Source organism: Saimiri boliviensis, chromosome 2 (genome assembly GCF_048565385.1).
Source record: "Saimiri boliviensis isolate mSaiBol1 chromosome 2, mSaiBol1.pri, whole genome shotgun sequence".
Lineage (NCBI taxonomy): Eukaryota > Metazoa > Chordata > Mammalia > Primates > Cebidae > Saimiri > Saimiri boliviensis.
Window position 1 is genome coordinate 198394128 of NC_133450.1, and position 18662 is coordinate 198412789.

Below are 18662 nucleotides of genomic sequence, written 5' to 3' on the forward strand. Positions count from 1 at the left end.
AGGGGTGGGAGGGTGATTCTACCCAGAATAGAAGCACTTTGGCACTCATATAGCAACATGAGGAATACAAACCATTCAGGATGTCCAGAGCAAAGAAGATGTGGGTTTGCACTAAGAGGGAACCATCCTGGAGAGGATACAGAAGTTTTACATGTGTGTTCAGAACTAAAGTATGAGTTGTGGGGAGGCTGTGACAGGTTCTAAGCAGAGGAGAGATTTAGCCGTATGGAGACGGCAATGAGAGTGGAAATTTAGAAGAGAAAGACTTAGGAGGAAGAAAGCCTGAGCCAGGGCCTAAGAGGAAGACTGGAGAAGGGGAGGATTCCAGTGGGAAATCCAACAGGCTTCATGACTAATGAAATTAAAGGGAAAGGGAAAATAAATCATGAAGGCCTACACTCAGGATCATGTGTGCCACCTTTTCCTTTAAATATAGGGGCTTGTACCAGATGATCAAATTCATCTAAGCTCTGATTCTCTACTTCACTGAATATTGGAAATATTTGCCTTTTCTGTTCAATGCTAACTGTTGTAAAAATCTCTGTAATAAAAAGGAGCCCATTCGAGAAGAGTTGGAAGTCCTGAAAATATCGATCTGTGCCAGCAAAAAATGTTTTCCTCTGATAATGATATCTGGGTTTCAGCTCCCAACATAATGGCTTGTGTGGCTTAGGTAGTCGCAGACAAACTTTCTCTCAATGACTCCACCTCTGTTCTTCTACATTGTCACCCTAACCATTTGTTTGCTTCTATGCTAACAAGAAATAACAGGCAATGTGTTTTTAGTGTATGTATGTTTATATATTTATGCCCCTTTTGTTTTCCAAAAAGGCATATATGCAGAAAGATTTATTTTTAACCACAGGCTGAAGTGCAGTAATGCTGTCATAGCGCACTGCAGCCTCAAACTCCTTAGCTCAGGTGATCCTCCCACCTCAGCCTCCTGAATCGCTGAGACTACAGGCATGCACCTTCACGCCCAGCATTTTTTTTTTTTTTTTTTTTTAGAGACACGGTCTCACTTTGTTGCCCAGGCTGGTCTCCCAACTTCTGGCTTCAAGCAGTCTTCCCACCTTGGACTCCCCAAGTGCTGAGGTTACAGGTGTGAGCCACTGTGTCCACACCAAAAAGGTTATTAAGCCAAAAGTATAAAGGCAAAGACGTAAATAGGAAGAAACAAATATGCTAGACTCTAGGACTGATATGGTCACAATGCATTGAAGCCTTAAATTCTTTCAGCTTCCTTAGCAACCCGATAGGAAAGGAAAACACACAGATCTATAGAATGTTATTCTCTAGAAGAAGGTTTATGCATTCTTCAATTTACTGTGAAGCACGAATAACCCACATATGGCTCTTAAATTGGGATTTGGAGATGTTAAGCTGGGGAAGTCCCAGCATGTAATTTCCTGATGCTTTAACTGAAATTGTTACCTCATTCCTTATTCAGGTCTACCTCTATTATGAGTTACAAGACATGGTCTTAAGTGTAAATAGAAAGATAGCCTTCATTTATTTCAGATATATTTACTGAGTTCTATCTATATTAGCTAAGGAAACCAGAATAAGAGACCCAGCCTCTGTCCTCTGAAAACTCACAGCCTATTTAGGAAGCAAAGGAGTAAGCAGATGATTGTAATCTAGTGTGCCAGCCACTCTAATAGAGTTAACTCAGGAGGAGCAGGGAGACCCACCTGAAGGTGGGAGGGGCAGGGAGGTGGGGCTGTAATAAGTAAATAAGCAGTTGGGGAAAGGAAGGTAGAGAGTGTCCAAGGAGGAATAGCATGTGTGAAGAAAGGATGACATATCTGTGACTCTGCACTGCAGTGTAAGTGTGGGGACACGAAATTGGAGTGGTCAGTAGGCGTCAGATTTTGAGGGTCTTGCAGGCCACCCTAAAGGTCTTGATTCTATGCTGAAGAAAATGAGGACTCACTGAAAGATTTTAAGCAAGGGAATGTTTGGTACCCTGACAGCAGTGGGGAGTATGGCATGGGATGAGTTGCTTCTGGGTCAGGAAAACAAAGTGAAAAGACCATCGTAATGTCCCATGTGATTTAGAATGAAGACTCCAACTAGGGCACTAGCAATAAGAATGGAGAGAAAGGGCAGGACACTGAGGGAGGAGAACCCAGGAGGCGGAGATTGCAGTGAGCTAAGATCATGCCACTGCACTCCAGCCTGGGCGACAGAGCGGGACACCATCTCACAGAGAAAAAAAAAAAAAGAACGGAGAGAAAGGGATATATTTAAAAGCTAATGAGGAGATAGAATTATCAAAAATGGATGATTGGCTGGTGCAAGGGGCCAAGTGAAAGACAGGAGTCAAGTGTGAATCTCCAGGTCCTGGTTTGCATGCAATACTGCACTAGAAAATAATTTGCTTTTCACCTGGAAAGAACCACATTTAGATGAAGCCATATTTACTTTAATAAAGAGACAAGATAAAATAACAGAAAAAGCACTGACCTAGGATTTGGAATATTGGATTTATCACCGATGCCTCCAGTCCACTCATGGGTTGTTTACCTTCTCTGCCTGTTTTCTTGTCTATAAAATGGAATATGCTCAGCCTGTGCTGTAGGACTACAATGATAAATAAATAAACTGAGGGGACAGGAATATGCTTTGAAAGCAATTAAATACAAAAGAGTTGTTATCTCCTTATTTTCTGATGCCTAAAGGAGCCAGCATATTATAAGGAAGAGAACAAAGGTCTTGGGATTATGGATATAGATTTGAAGCCGTCTCTGCTACTTATTGTATAAGCTGGGTAACCCGGGAAAGCCACGAAAGCTTTCTGAGATTAAGTATCTTCCTTTGTAAAAATGGGAATAGTCATGTTTTATAGGGATTTTGTAAAATAATGATAATTTGTTCATTTCACTCAATCATTACCTAACAGATATTTAATCAGTACCTACCATGTGTTAGAAGCAAATAATATAAAAGTGAACACAAGCTAGAGTCTCCACTCTAGTTTTATGTATAAAAGCTAATAGTGGCTGGGCGCAGTGGCTCACATCTGTAATCCTGGCACTTTGGGAGGCCGAGGTGGGCAGATCACTTGAGGTCAGGAGTTTGAAACCAGCCTGGGCAACATGGTGAAACTCTATCTCTGCTGAAAATACAAAAAAACTAGCCAGGCATGGTTGTAGGCACTTCTAATCCCAGCTACTTAGCAGGCTGAGGCAGGAGAATCTCTTGAACCCAGGAGGCGGAGGTTGCATTGAGCCAAGATTGTGCCACTGCACTCCAGCCTGGGCAACAGAGCAAGACTCTATCTCAAAAAAAAAAAAAGAAGCTGATGTTGGGATATGGTCGAAATGGCAGAGCAAGAAATTCCAAAACTCCATCCTTCCACAAAAGCAACGATCAAGTTGGCAAAGACTGTCCAGTCAATTTTTGCCAAATTCTAGAATCTAATAAAGAACTTACACACCGAGGCAAATGCTAAATGAAGAAATTTCAGTAAGAGAGCATTGAGGCATGTTAACTTATTTGCATACCATCCCCACTCATCAGCTTAGCAGCTGCTGTGACAGTGGTGGCTCAGGCAGGTTTCTGATGTGGTTTGCTGATGCCCAAGTTAGCAATGTGTGGTTGGACCTTGTTCTCAAAAAAAAAAAAAAAAAAAAAAATTGTGGTTGTGTTTTGAACTGTCTGGTGGCTCCCTGAAGGATCAACTCAGGGGTTTATCTTTGTGTCACGTGCCTCAGAAGCTTCTTAGGGCTGAAGTGATCTCCCAGGTGACATCTGTCAATAGCACTTAAATAGCATATCTAGTAACTGCAGCAACCTGTGGTGAGGAATAACAGATGTGGCGAACAGCAGACAGGTGGAAGCCTGGGAAAGGACATACACGAAGGAGTAACAGCTTTCCGAAGCTCCTGCATGTACCAGGAAATCTACAAGGCCACACACGTGCCCATGGCTAGACACAGGAAGGACCTGAGAAGACCACAGACATTCACCCCTGGCTAACCTTTCGATGCAAGCAGGAAGTAAAGGCTAAAGCAGAGTTGTGAACAGTCTTGGTAAGTGTTAAGCAGTGCCCCCATGGAGAATGAATGTGCAAACATTAGAAGGTGATCTCTTTTTTTTGTGACTCCAGGTATTTAAGGAAAACTCAATCAAATCACTAGCGGACCACAGCTAACAAAACAGAGACTTCAGTGACCACGCACACACCAAAGAATACAGTCTCTAAAAGAAATAGTTCAGAAAAGTCATTAAACAAATTAACAGCTATAACCCACAACTAGCAGGAAGAACAAACCCTAGGGAGGTGAAGAATCTGATTTCCAGAGTTGCCACATTATAATATGCAAAATGTCCAGTTTTCAACAACAATAAGAAATTACAAGGTACACAAAAAAATAAAATGAAGTCTATTAGCAGAAGAAATTAACAGAAACTGTCCAGATGTGGTGGCTCACACCTATAATCTCAATACTTTGGGAAGCTGAGGCAGGAAGATAATGCTTGAGACCAGCGGTTCAAGACCAGCTGGGGCAACATAGTGAGACCCCCATCTCTACCAAAAAATACAAAAATTAGCCAAGCATAGTGGCATGCATCTGTAGTCCCAGCTACTCAGGAGGCTGAGGTGGGAGGCTTGCATGTAGTCCCAGGAGTTCGGGGCTGCAGTGAGCCAAGATTGAGCCACTGTACTCCAGCCTGGGTGACAGACCAAGACTTGATCTCTTTAAAAAAAAGTTTTTTAAAAAAGGAACTGTCTTTGAAGAAGCCCAGATATTTGACTTCCTAGACGGAGACTTTAAATCAACTCTTTTAAATATGCTCAAAGACACAAAGAAAGTGAAGGACAAAGAACTAAAGAAAATCAAGAGAACAATGTTTTACCTAATAGAAATATCAATAAAAAGATAGAAATGATTTAAAAGGGGAACTAAATAGAAATTCTGGAGTTGAAAATAACTGATATCAAAACTTCACTAAGAGGGGTTCAGTAGCAGATTTGAGCAGGCAGAAGAAAGAATCACTGAATTTGAAGATAGATCAACAGATTATTCAGTCTGAGGAGCAGAAAAAGAAAAGAATGAATAAAACTAAACAGAGCCTAAGAAACCTGTGGGATACCATCAAGCATACCAACATACACATAATGGGAGTTCCAAAAAGAGAAGAGTTAAAGAAAGGAGCAGAAAGAATATTTGAAGAAATATCTTTGTAAGGTCTGGGCTATTTAAAAAGAAGAAGAAGACTACTTGAAGAAATAATGGCTGAAAACTTCTCAAAAGTGATGAAAAACATGAATGCACAACTAAGAAGCTCAACGAATTCCACATAAAATAAACCCAAAGAGATCCACACCAAAACAGATTATAACCAAATTGCTGACAAAGAAAAACAGAGAATATTGAATGCAGCAAGAGGGAAGTAGCTCATTACATATACATGATTCTTAATAAGATTATTCCCTGATTTCTCAGAAACCCTGAGAGAAAAACAATTATTAATGAAGAATTCTTTAGCCAATGAAATTCCCCAACAAAACTGAAAGAAAGCCAGGTGCAGTGACTCACGCCTGTAATCCCTCTGTAACTCCAGCACTTGGGAGGCTGAGGCAGAGGATCACCTGAGGTCGGGAGTTCGAGACCAGCCTGGCCAACATGGGGAAACCCTGTCTATACTAAAAATACAAAAATTAGCTGGTCAGGGTGGCACATGCCTGTAATCCCAGCTACTTCAGAGCCTGAAGCAGGAAAATCACTTGAATCTGGAAGGTGGAAGTTACAGTGAGCTGAGATCATGCTATTGCACTCCAGCCTGGGCAACAGAGCAAGATTCTGCCTCCATTGATAATAATTTTCTATCTAAAATTGACATAAATAGGCAAATATCCATAAAGACAGAAAGCGTATTCATGGTTGTCAGGTACTGACTGGGGAAAATGGGGAATTCCTGCTAATTGGAAATAGGGTTTTCTTTTGCGGCAATGAAAATATCTTGAGGCCGGGTGAGGTGGCTCACGCCTGTAATCCTAGCACTTTGGGAGGCCGAGGTGGGTGGATCACCTGAGGTCAGGAGTTCAAGACCAGCCTGGCCATCACAGTGAAACCGCATCTTAAAAAAAAAAAAAAGAAAAAGAAAAAGGAAAATATTCTGGAACTATATAGTGGTGATGGGTACAAAGCTTTGTGAATTTACTAAATGCCACTGAATTGTACACTTTAAAATGGTTTAAATGGTAAATTTTATATCTATTTTACCATAATAAAAATACATATAGAAAAGTTAGAATAGTTCAAATAATTTTTATATATACCTTTCATCTACACTCCTTAAATATTAGTATTTTAATAAATTTGCTTTATCTTTTTCTCCTCATTTCCACTCAATCTAGCGTTCTGCCCTTCTCCTTCCTCTTCCCCTGCTTCCTTTTTCCTACGTCTTCCTCCTTCTCTCTTGCTCTGTCTCCATTTCTCTCTGTCTCCATGTCTCTTGGTCTTTTGGTCTCTCTCTCTCTCTCTCTCTCTTTCTCTCTCTCTCTCTCTCTCTCCTCCCGTGTGTGTGTGTGTGTGTGTGTGTGTGTGTGTGTGTGCACATGCATGCATTCTACAGACCTTCTTTAAATTTTAATAGTTGTCCCATTAATGTTCTTTATGGAAAATTTTTTTCCTGGTCAATAGTCCAATCTAGGATCACACATTGCATTTCATTTTTATGTCTCTTTAATCTCTTTTAACTTGGAGCAGTTGCAGAGTCTTTTTTTTTTTTTTTTTTTTTTTTTTTTTTGGTCATTCATGACCTTGATATATTTCAAGAGTTAGGCCATTTATTTTTCAGAATGACCTTCAATTTAGGTTCGTCTAAAGTTTCCTCATGATCAGATCCAGATGCATTTTTGGCAGGAATGCCACAGAAGGCATACTGTGTCCTTCTCAGTGCATTGTACCAGGAGACACATGGTCTCATTTGTCCCATTACTGTGATGTTGACTTTGATCATTTGGGTAAGGTGGATCTTCCTGGTCTCTCCAATGTAAATGTACTGTTTCTCCCTTTGTAATTAATAAGTATCTTGTGGAGAAATATTTTGAGACTATGAAAAATTTTTGTTTCTCATCAGCGTTTCACATATCTATTCACATTCTTCTCTGAAACAGCTATTACTGTTGTTTTCATATAATGGTGATTTTCGAATTTCATCATTCTTCTTATATTTACTAGCTGGTGTTCTACTGTAAGAAAAATCTTTCTCTTCTTGCCCACTTATTCATCAAATACTTATTTATTCATCAAATAAATATATATTTGTCAAATAAATTTTTAGTTACTCATCAAATACATATTTGTGTAATAAATATTGATTGTTCATCAAATAACTAAATATCAAATCCCAAATTGTTACTTTTTTCTGTTATACTCATTTATTTTTATGCCCACATTGTCTCAGATTTAGCCAACAAGAGCCCATTCAAGCTGGCTCCTGTACTTTTGATCTGTCCCTGTCATTCTTTGAATACTTCCTTGTTTACTGACACAAGCAGATGTTCCAGGCTCATCTTGTGCTTTCCTCGTCTCAACTCCGTAATCAGCCAAGTCTTCAATAGAGCCCTAGTTCCTTTTAAAGAAAACTTGTATTTGGAAACCAAGGTCTGGGCACAGTATGTGCTCTTTGTGGTAGCTATTCTGTAATAGCAACCACATCCTAGTATACAGCAGGAGAAACAAAATGACTCTGCATTACTTTTTATAGGTCAATCCACACCTGGAATATAATCGAATGGGAGTGTTTTCAGAGACAAGCCTAGAGAAGATACCTACTGGGAAAGGAGACACCTTGGGGTAGAGAAAGGGAAAAGCAATGATTACTATATTCAAGTATTTAAAGGGATGTTGTCAAAGAAAATGGTGTCTATACTCATGTCCTGAACCCCTAAAGGGTTCTAATGGTTGGAAAAAGAGAATTCTGTTTTATCAGTAATTAACATGTGTTAATCACCTATTACTATCAGACTGCGGCAGGGAGTACTGGTTGCCCTGCTATTGATCTTCTGCCCATCTTCCTCATGAATATAACCCAGATATCCTTCTGGTTAGCAAAATGCCTTACTAAAATACTCACCTTTCCATACTTCCCTGAAGCTTGAAGTGGCCATGTGACATAGTTCCAGTCAATGAGATATAAGCTGAAGAATAATGACGATTTCCAAGAAAATTTTTCCTTCCCAGTATAAGTGCTGCCCATCCTCGTGGTTTTCCCCTTCTCTGGCCTGTCTGGAATGCAGATATGATACTAGTTGGAGGAACAAAAGACATCTTACAAACACGAACAAAACCACAGACCAAAGATGGCAGAACCAAAAGACAGAAGGAGCCTGGTTCCCAGAAAGCGTTCTCCTATGATTTCTCCGCACTTGGGCCTGCTGTCTTCTGGGCTTACTGTTACATGAGAAGAATGAATCTCTTTCCTGTTTAAGCCGCTACAATAGGTTTCTGTTAAATGCAGCTGAGATGCTTTCCAAACTGAGGAGGGGAAAGGCCACCTAGTGAGGTCACTGGATTTTCCTGCTTATCAGACAGAATGCGAGGAAGACTTCCAAAAAACTGAAACAGTACCAAGATGGACTTAGCCCCAGGAGGAGACGTGATCCCCCTGACTGCAAAGGAATGTGTGTAGAGGTACTTTTGCAGCTGGGATGTTATAAAGCAGTATTGAGCACAGAGTGAAAGGCTAATTCAGTGACTCTTTTTCTTTCTTTCATTTATTTATTTATTTATTTATGAGACAGAATCTTGCTCTATCGCCAAGCTGAAATGCAGTGGCACAATCCTGGTTCACCGTAACTTCCGTTCTCCGGTTTCAAGCACTTCTCCTGCCTCAGCCTCCTGAGTAGCTGGGGCTACAGGCATGCACCACCGCACACGGCTAATTTTTGTATTGTTAGTAGAGACGGGGTTTCACCATGTTGGCCAGGATGATCTCGATCTCTTGATCTCGTGATTTGCCCGCCTCAGCCTCCCAAAGTGCTAAGATTACAGGCGCGAGCCACTGCGCCCAGCCTCAGTGACTCTTAGAGTCTATTCTAGTGCAAAATGTTTTCTAAGGGTCAGAAAGTTTAAAAAAAAAAAAAATGGTAGGTGGACTCAGGGCATGCTGTTTTCGCTGGACGTTACTGTTTTTTATCTGTAGTGTGCATTTGGATACACGATTTTCATTAAAGTTTCTAAGAACACATGCTCCTTCAACACCCCCTGGGTAAACATATTACTGCTATTTTCAGTTTCTAATGAAATATTTGTTTGTATTTTATTTGTAGCAATCTAATTTATCCCCTTTTTTTGCTAAAATTTTTATTTATCTTGGATTTACAATGTTAATATTGCAGTAAAACATAGGCATTTTTGAGTTTTAGATACCAATGGATTTATTATTTTTATCTGTGTTTAAAGTCATAGCAGTCTGGGCACTGTGGTGCACACCTGTAGTGCCAGCTACTCAAAAGGCAGGAAGCTCTCTGGAGCCAAGGAGTTCTGGGCTGTAGTTTGTGATGATCACACCTGTGAGTAGCCACTGCACGAATGTTTATGTCCTATAAACTAAGTGGTAGGGATCAATTTGTTAGCAGAGTTTCTATGAATATATGAATGCTCTTGATGAGAAGAGGAGATTTTTTTTTCCTCTCAGGATGGAAGTCAGGTTCTCTGGTGGGTTACTCACCCGTGAAACACAAGGAAGGAAATGTCAAGACTTGACTGGATTCTGTGGTTAATCTCAAGCCTGAGGTAGGAAGACAGATTGCACAACTTTGTGAAAGTACCCAATGGTAACTGGCAAGTTGTTAAGGGAACAATAGATGTTTGTTGAGTGAATCAACAAAGGAATCTTTTGGCAGCCTGATTGTTTCTGAGTTGAAACTATGAGATGATTTTGCACTGTCCACATAGGATGGAAATCAGTGTTTCTCAAAATGCATCACTCTAGGGGGTGCAGGGAAGGGGAAAAGGCAGTGTTTAAAACAGAAATTACTCAGGTTTCACTTCAGACCTGCTGAATCAGAATCGCCACAACCGGCAGAAGGAAATCTGCGTTTTAACACACCCCAACCCAATCCAGAGGATTCTGCTGCATAATGAACTCTGAGAACCATGGACTCACATGCTATTCCAGCTGAAGTTTCCACCGAGGGACAGAACCTTAGAGGGAGGCAGGAGTTCCAGCTGGAGCAAGGTTTTGGGGTGGTCGTCCTTGAGAAGGCAGCCGTAGTACATGTGCTTGTCTCTAGCGACACCCGCTGGTTGAGAGTGACAATTAACAAACTTAACCCCTGAAATGACACAGGTGTTTTCTCTAATGGGGCCTCCAATACTAAAGGTGTTTAGTGTTTGCATTCTAACAGTGGTAATTAATATACCCAAAGCCCCAGGTATGGGACACTAACTTTTTTTTTTTTTTTTTTTTTTTTTTTTTTTGAGACGGAGTTTCGCCCTTGTTACCCAGGCTGGAGTGCAATGGCGCGATCTCGGCTCACCGCAACCTCCGCCTCCTGGGTTCAGGCAATTCTCCTGCCTCAGCCTCCTGAGTAGCTGGGATTACAGGCACGTGCCACCATGCCCAGCTAATTTTTTGCACTTTTAGTAGAGACGGGGTTTCACCATATTGACCAGGATGGTCTCGATCTCTCGACCTCGTGATCCACCCGCCTCGGCCTCCCAGAGTGCTGGGATTACAGGCTTGAGCCACCGCGCCCGGCTTGGGACACTAACTTTTATATGTGTATCCTCTTTTCACTGGTTTTTAGGTGGAAGCAATATATACACGAAGAATATTGTCCTTCAATTATCTTATACGTTCCTTAGAACAAATGATCCCGTTTTATGTTCATTTGAAACAAGACCAAGTTTTGAATATCCTCTGAAAGGATTTACTGAACTTTTTTATTTTTTAGACAGAGTCTTGTCGCCCAGGCTGGAGTGCAGTGGCATGATCTTAGTTCACTGCAACATCCACCTCCTGTGTTCAAGTGATTCTCCTGTCTCAGCCTCCCTAGTAGCTGAGACTACAGGTGTCTGCCCCCATGCCCAGCTAATTTTTGTATTTTTATTAGAGGCAGGGTTTTGCCATGTTGATCAGGTTGATCTCGAACCCCTGACCTCAAATGATCCACCCACCTCAGCCTCCCAAAGGGCTGGGATTACAGGCGTGAGCCACCACACCCATCCTACTGAACTTTTTGACTAGGGAATTTGTTCACTGTGATTGTTTTGTGGAAATAAGAAGAAGATAATTCTTATCTGATATCAAAGACTCCAGGCAAGATAAAGAAAAAAAGTACTGTGATATCTTAGAGAAAAATTCATTCCTTTACTTCGCTGAGCACCTACTATATCCCAGTCTTCCTCTCAGGGAGCTCACAGTTGATAGGTGGAGAGGGAATAGGTGTGGTCAGCGTGGCAATGGAAGTGTGTATAATGTGTCAAAGCAGTTGGTGGGGGGGCGACACTTCATTCTACTGGGGTGGGGTCAAGGAATAAGTTGAGGCCTGGGGAAAAATTGTGTTCTTCCAACTCCTGCCCAGACGTCACCAGATCCGAAGTTCCCAGAAGAGACACTGGCGTGTGCTAAGTCATACACGTGTGAAATAGCATTTGCAGCGTATGCACTTGGAAAGCAGTAACGTCCAAATAATAGGATCTTATAAAGTGTGAGGCTGGAAATGATAAGAGATGAGGCCAAAGAGTCAGGCCGAGTCTCATTCACCTGCCAAGAAGGTTAGATTTTATCCTGTAGGTGGTGAATAACCGCAGAATAGTTTAAATTTAAGATCTGCTTTTTATCAGGTTATTTATCCTGCTGGAATATCAATGCACAAAGTATAGAACCTCCTATTTATCTTTTTTTTTTTCTTTTTTTTTTTTTTTTTTTTTTGAGACGGAGTTTCGCTCTTGTTACCCAGGTTGGAGTGCAATGGCGCAATCTCGGCTCACCGCAACCTCCGCCTCCTGGGTTCAGGCAATTCTCCTGCCTCCGCCTCCTGAGTAGCTGGGATTACAGGCACATGCCACCATGCCCAGCTGATTTTTTGTATTTTAAGTAGAGATGGGGTTTCACCATGTTGACCAGGATGGTCTCGATCTCTTGACCTCGTGATCCACCCACCTCGGCCTCCCAAAGTGCTAGGATTACAGGCTTGAGCCACCGCACCCGGCCCCAGAACCTCCTATTTATCTTGACAGTGGTCAAAACTGAGTCAAAAACCTAAGATTATATCTATTAATTAAGTATTTTTTTGCATATTAAACACAAAAAGTCCCACTCCCTTTGGAAAGTCTCTTAGTATTCTGGTAATTACATTTGATGTGTGTGGTGTAAAAGATTTTTGTTTTGGTTTCGGTTTTAATGCAGATATTTAACAGAGCTGAGTTTCTGTGCCCTTTATGTCTGAGCTTCTGCACTGCCTCCTCTCCTTGTCCTAAGAGGGACACACACAGAATTCCCCTCACACAGATCCCAGAAAATCCCATAGGTGTCTTTACTGGGGCCAAACCCTGAGCACTAGTTCCTAGAACCTGAGGTGTGAAATAAACCAATTCATTGTTTTCTGCATCATTTTGCATGCTTTTAAAATAATAAATATAATGGATATATTGCCAGGTTGCCTTTCACAGCAAGGTAAGATACTCACTTTGTGGTCATGCAGATGATCAGGCAGGACCTTCCCTCGTGGAAGATGGATAAAGAATCCCTTTGTTTTACGGCCGGGCGCGGTGGCTCAAGCCTGTAATCCCAGCACTTTGGGAGGCCAAGGCAGGTGGATCACGAGGTCAAGAGATCAAGGCCATCCTGGTCAACACGGTGAAACCCCGTCTCTACTAAAAATACAAAAAATTAGCTGGGCATGGTGGTGTGTGCCTGTAATCCCAGCTACTCAGGAGGCTGAGGCAGGAGAATTGCTTGAACCCAGGAGGCGGAGGTTTGGGTGAGCCGAGATCATGCCATTGCACTCCAGCCTGGGTAACAAGAGCGAAACTCCGTCTCAAAAAAAAAAAAAAAAAAAAAAAGAATCCCTTTGTTTCGCCCTCCTCCCTCCTGCTTGGTCTTCAGCCATACCATGCGTGTCTTTATGTACTTATCATGGTCTGGTAGAAAAGCATGCTATTTGAAATCTGATGCATTTGACTTTGGTTCTTGCCTACCCCATCACCTTGGCAAGTCCCTTAACTTCTCCTCTTTATTTACCTGACAAAAGGAGCTAACAATACTAATAACACCTTCTCTTGAGGATTGAGTGAAAAATGTTATTACATCCTGAAATCAGTGCCCAACACTGCAGGTCCTTAATACATGCTAGGTCCTTTCCATTCTCTTTCTATTTCCCCCTTGACTTCAGTGAGCCATCAGAAGGCAAGGAAGCAGCAGGCATGGTGGCTCACACCTGTAATCCTAGCTGCTCAGGCGGCCGAGGCTGGAGGATCACTTGCAGTCAGGGGTTTGAGACCAGCCTGGGCAACATAGCAAGACCTTATCCCTATTAAAAAAAAATTTTTTTTTTAATTATCCAGGTATCACCGGTGGCATGTATCTTAGTCCTAGCTACTCAGAAGACTGAGGCAAGAGGTTTGCCTGAGCCCAGGAATTTGAGGTTGCAGTGAATTATGATTGCACTACTACAGTCCAGCCCAGCCAACAGAATGAGACTGTCTCTAAAAATAATGATAATAAGAAGTAAATATGTTTTAAAAGACCAGGAAGCTCACAGCCTTAGATTCAGACTGCAGCAGTAGTAACTGGCCATTAGAACATGTTGTTCTGTGCTGTTCAATGGGGCTTACCTCTAGAACAGGTTAACTAAATAAAAGCAATCTTTTTGCTTACAGATTTTCTGTCTTGATGTCTTTGTAAAGATGTTAAGCTCTTTTGGGTATGGAGTCTGACAGTCATTAACCAGCCCCCACCCTTCCTACTCCCTTGTTGTTCCAAGAGGACCTGAGTTCTGTCAACATTTGCTCACCACGAGACCTGGGCCACACCCTGATGTGACCCCCAAAACCAGGCTTTCCTGGCCTATGGGTGAAGCTGCCCCAGTTGCACAGATAAGCAGCTTGTGCCTGACTGGTCTGGCCCCAAATCAGGAGAGGATCTCTTAGCCACTCATGCTGAATTGTGACTTTCTTATTGGCTGATATTGCCTAACAGATTGTGGTTTCTTGCTCATTGGCCAAGTCAACAGCCCAAAGGACCTTACTCTAAAAAATTTAGTCAAAAGTTAATCTTTGACTTAGACAGACAACATTTTTGGGGACAGACTTCATTGCACGTAGTTTTTTCTGTCTGTAATCATCTACCCTTAATATAATATTTTGGATATGCGAAACTGTTGGCAGATTGTGACTGAACAAAATTTGGCAGTGAACTTGACAATCGAAATAGAGCCAAGTGACAAAAGTTTGGAAAAGACACAAAAGAAAAGGACTTACAAGCTGAAGAACCCTAGCATTAGCATCGAGACATATGGTTTTTTTAAAAAATGCGAGTTTGCAAAGCTGTTGCACAAAACAGCACCAATATAATCGCCTGACTAAGGGCGACTGCAAGACAAAGCTGGTGCCTTATATGGGGAGATAATAGTGATCCTGAAATACTACCCTGCTGTGTTTGTACTTGAAGGATTTTAAAGTGTGTTCAAAGTAAATTCTATCTGTGTTTAACAAGCTCACAGGATAAGAAAGGGGATTGTGCCTTCATTGTAGTTTTACAAAAAGAGTATCTTTCAAGACATACACAAGAGAGAACCAGCCTTTGGAAAGACCATATGTTGCAGTCTGGGAATTAGAAGGTTTGAACATCTATACTCTGCAAAGCCTCTTACTTGCTTTGGAACTCCGAACTTACAGGTATAACCAACTGTTAATTATTAATAGAAATTAATTTAGTAATTTCTACCATCTACCTAGTTCAGAAGTTCTCTTAGAAGTCAACGTGTTTCCATGCTGCCTGCTCTGATGGTTGGAGAGCAAAATCTGTTGCTTCCTAACTCCTATGCAGTGCTCCTTGCTCTGTCTTCTGGAACAGCAGGTGCCCATGCTGTTCAGCAGCCCTTGGAGCATTTGATGAGAGGTCTCTTTTGTCTGCCATTACTCAGAACAAATGCATGGTCTCCAACCCTCCCATCCTCCAGCCAGAACCCCCTGACCCTGACGCAGGCAGAATGCACCCTGTTGCATTGCATCACCCCAAGGTTTTGGCAGGAACAGAGGAAAGAGGCCAAATGTTCTATTTTACTTATTTTTAGAGTAGTAGAAAGAGCAAGGCAGTGAAAACACTTGATTAAATAAAAGTTAGGATCATTGGTAACTTTTATTATTTACAAAATGTTGCCATCCTATTGGGTATGGGAAATTAAAGTTACGAATACTCTCTCCCTTGTCCCGGAGACATGTGCATTGGGTATAAGGGAGAGTTACAAAGACTCTTTTCTTTACTGAGAAACACACATCCCTTTTTATTATATCTTTCTTTTTTTTTTTTTTCTTTTTTTGAGATGGAGTCTTGCTCTGTCGCCCAGGCTGAAGTGCAGTGGCTCCGGCTCACTGCAACCTCCGCCTCCCAGGTTCAAGCGATTCTCCTGCCTCAGTCTCCTGAGTAGCTGGGATTACAGGCACCTGCCACCATGCCCAGCAAATTTTTATATTTTTAGTAGAGACAGGGTTTCACCATGTTGGTCAGGCTGGTCTCAAACTCCTGACTTCATGATCTGCCTGCTTCACCCTCCCAAATCTCCCAAAGTGCTGGGATTACAGGCATGAGCCTCTATGCCCGGCCTCTTTTTTTTTTCTCCCTCAAATTAAAAGAAGTGCCAGAAAGTTGAGCTGATTATGAGTCAGTGCCAAGTTTATCCAAACTGGATGGTCTACACATGCTGTTATGTCTCTTCGATGTCCTACTGAGTTAAGCACTGTCAGAGTCCATTCAGAAAGACAGATATAGAGCATAATTTCGATAAATAGAAAACATTCAGAAAATGTTGAATAAACTAACAAATATCCAGCGTTCCATAGGTTTAACCATATCATTTATTTTTAAAAGGCAGATGTTAAGCCTTTTAAAAATTATTTTACCTTAGAATTATTTAGTTTCCTTGTAAAACAATACCTGGAAGTGGTTCCTCTGGTTTTCAAATATATGGTCTGATAAATAAAATGTGTTAATACTATTTGAATTCGATGTGCTGGAATGGCATACATTGCTCCTGGAACAACTATCATTTACTGGACACTTTTTCTCCTTTTACCTGGTAAGCAAAAGCTACTGTGCTAAGGGCTTTATAGGCATTATCTTTAAGTCCTTTTAAGAATCATGAGACTGGGGGTTGTTCCCATTTTAGAGTTGAGAACACAAAGACTCAGAAACTTAAGTTACGTTATAGAGGTCAGAGAGCCTCTATCAAGTCATTTGAGTACGTGTTAGAGCCATAGTCATTAACAGAGTTCTGGATTACAGGAGTTTATATAATAACCCATATTCAGAGAATAGAGCAACAACACTCATAATCTGGTCTTGCATTAGGTTCACAAGACTTCAAGAATCTCCTTTCAATTCCTTCAGCACACTGGTGCATTGTTAGTATTTTTCAGCCTTGTGCAGGCCTAACTTTTCCAATAACTTCAGACTTCTGGTAGAAGTCACTATAGTACTGTGCATACTCAAGTGTTTCGCTGAGTGCCAGTTGAGAGGAGAGGTGATATCGTTAGGTTGGACTCTCCTACCTGAGTTACAACAGTAAGGAAATCCACCAACTTCCTTTTTTCCTGAAGGTCAGAGTTAGATCTAGCAACTTAGGTGCTCAAGCCAAGTAGTAGAAGTTTCTTCTCAAATCAACAGGGTGGAAGCTGGTTCTATACTGAACAAAAACGGGCCCTCATGTTGCGGGACTCCTGCCTGCCTGGAGTGTGACCTTGGGTCTCCTGCTCCATCCTTCTCTATCAGCTGCCATGAGACAGACCCCGGGATAGGACAGACCTGCCACATATGCTGGAGAATTGCTGTGACCATTTGGTTAATTAGAGGACCAAATTTGCACTGTAAAATGGTACCCTCTAAATTATAATTCCCTGGGGGTAAAGCCTATTTTTCAGTGGTCTGGACGAAGTTAAACATTTTTTTCTTACAAACTCAGTGGCACCACCAACTTAAATAAAGAAGGGATTTTAGCTTATTTGTCTGGTGTCCAGAGTCAAACAAGTTTGTGGGTAGAATATCCAAGTCATTTGTATTCAAAACTCTAGAGCAGGCATCCCCAAACTTTTTACACAGGGGGCCAGTTCACTGTCCTTCAGACCGTTGGAGGGCCGCCACATACTGTGCTCCTCTCACTGATCACCAATGAAAGATGTGCCCCTTCCTGAAGTGCCGCAGGGGGCCGGATAAATGGCCTCAGGGGCCGCATGCGGCCCACGGGGCCGGGCCGTAGTTTGGGGACGCCTGCTCTAGAGCTCTCCATAACCCTTCCTTCTCCCCAGTCATCTCCTAACTCCTAACAAGGAACAGAGATAGACTTACATCAGGCCCTGTGTGGAACATAATAGGTAGCCCTGTGTGGGACATAATAAGTACTTAATAAAGTTTAGTTATCAAGTGAACAAAGGAAAAATGGGAGGGAAGAAAAGAGGGAGGGAGACTTAGAACCTGAGTGTTTGAAATCTAATGTTAACAGTGTGAGGAAAGAGCTCTTTTAAAAGGCATTTGGCAATGTGTATTAAAAATCTCAAAACTGGGCCAGACATGGTGGCTCACGCCTGTAATCTCAACACTTTGAGAGGCCAGGGCAGGTGGATCACCTGAGGTCAGGAGTTCGAGACCAGCCTGGCCAACACAGCGAAACTCCCTCTACTAAAAATATAAAAAGTAGCTGGCCGTAGTGGCACACACCTGTAATCCCAGCTAGTTGGGAGGCTGAGGCAGGGAGAATCGCTTGAACCCTGGAGGTGGAGGGGTGGAGGTTGCAGTGAGCCGAGATTGCTCCATTGCACTTCAGCCCGGGCAACAGAACAAGGCTCTGTCTCAAAAAAAAAAAAAAAAAAAAAAATCAAGAATATGTACATTCTTTACCCGGCAATTCTGTGTTTAGAAATTAAGGATATGTGGGCTGAGCCCAGTGGCTCACACCTGTAATCTCAGCACTTTGGGAAGCCAAAGCGGGTGGATCACAAGGTCAGGAGTTCAAGACCAGCCTGGCCAAGATGGTGAAACCCCGTCTCTACTGAAAATACAAAAATTAGCTGGGCGTGGTGGCACATGCCTATAATCCCAGCTACTCAGGAGGCTGAGGCAGAGGAATCTCTTGAACCCGGAGGTGAAGTTTGCAGTGAGCTGAGATTGCACCACTGCACTCCAGCCTGGGCAACAGAGCAAGACTCTGTCTCAAAAAAAAAAAAAAAAAAAAGAAAGAAAGAAAGAAAGAAATTAAGGATATGTGAAAAGATTTTGCTGCAAAACAGACTATTGTTTCTTGTTATAAAATATTGCAGCCAACCTAAATACCCAACAATAGAGAATCAAGTGAATGAATCATGATACATCGACACCCGTTCTTCTAACCTTTCCTATCTCAGTAAATAGTAACAGTGTTAAACCAGTTGTTCAAGCTGATAACCTAGAATCATTAACTTTCCCTTTCTTTCAACCTGTCATTT

At 41.8% G+C, this 18662-nt stretch overlaps 1 protein-coding gene and 1 long non-coding RNA gene across 2 annotated transcripts in view; one reads left to right on the forward strand and one right to left on the reverse strand.

Moving 5' to 3' along the window:
- Window positions 1-18662, forward strand: part of SLC44A1 (solute carrier family 44 member 1) — a 186126-nt gene that overhangs the window by 152619 nt on the left and 14845 nt on the right. The gene's annotated exons all lie outside the window — the stretch shown is intronic.
- LOC141583765 (uncharacterized) lies at window positions 8088-12738 on the reverse strand. Its single transcript, XR_012516657.1, has 3 exons — window positions 12656-12738; window positions 10129-10264; window positions 8088-8246 (listed from the first exon to the last, which is right to left on the reverse strand). It is a non-coding gene; the product is annotated as an uncharacterized LOC141583765 (long non-coding RNA).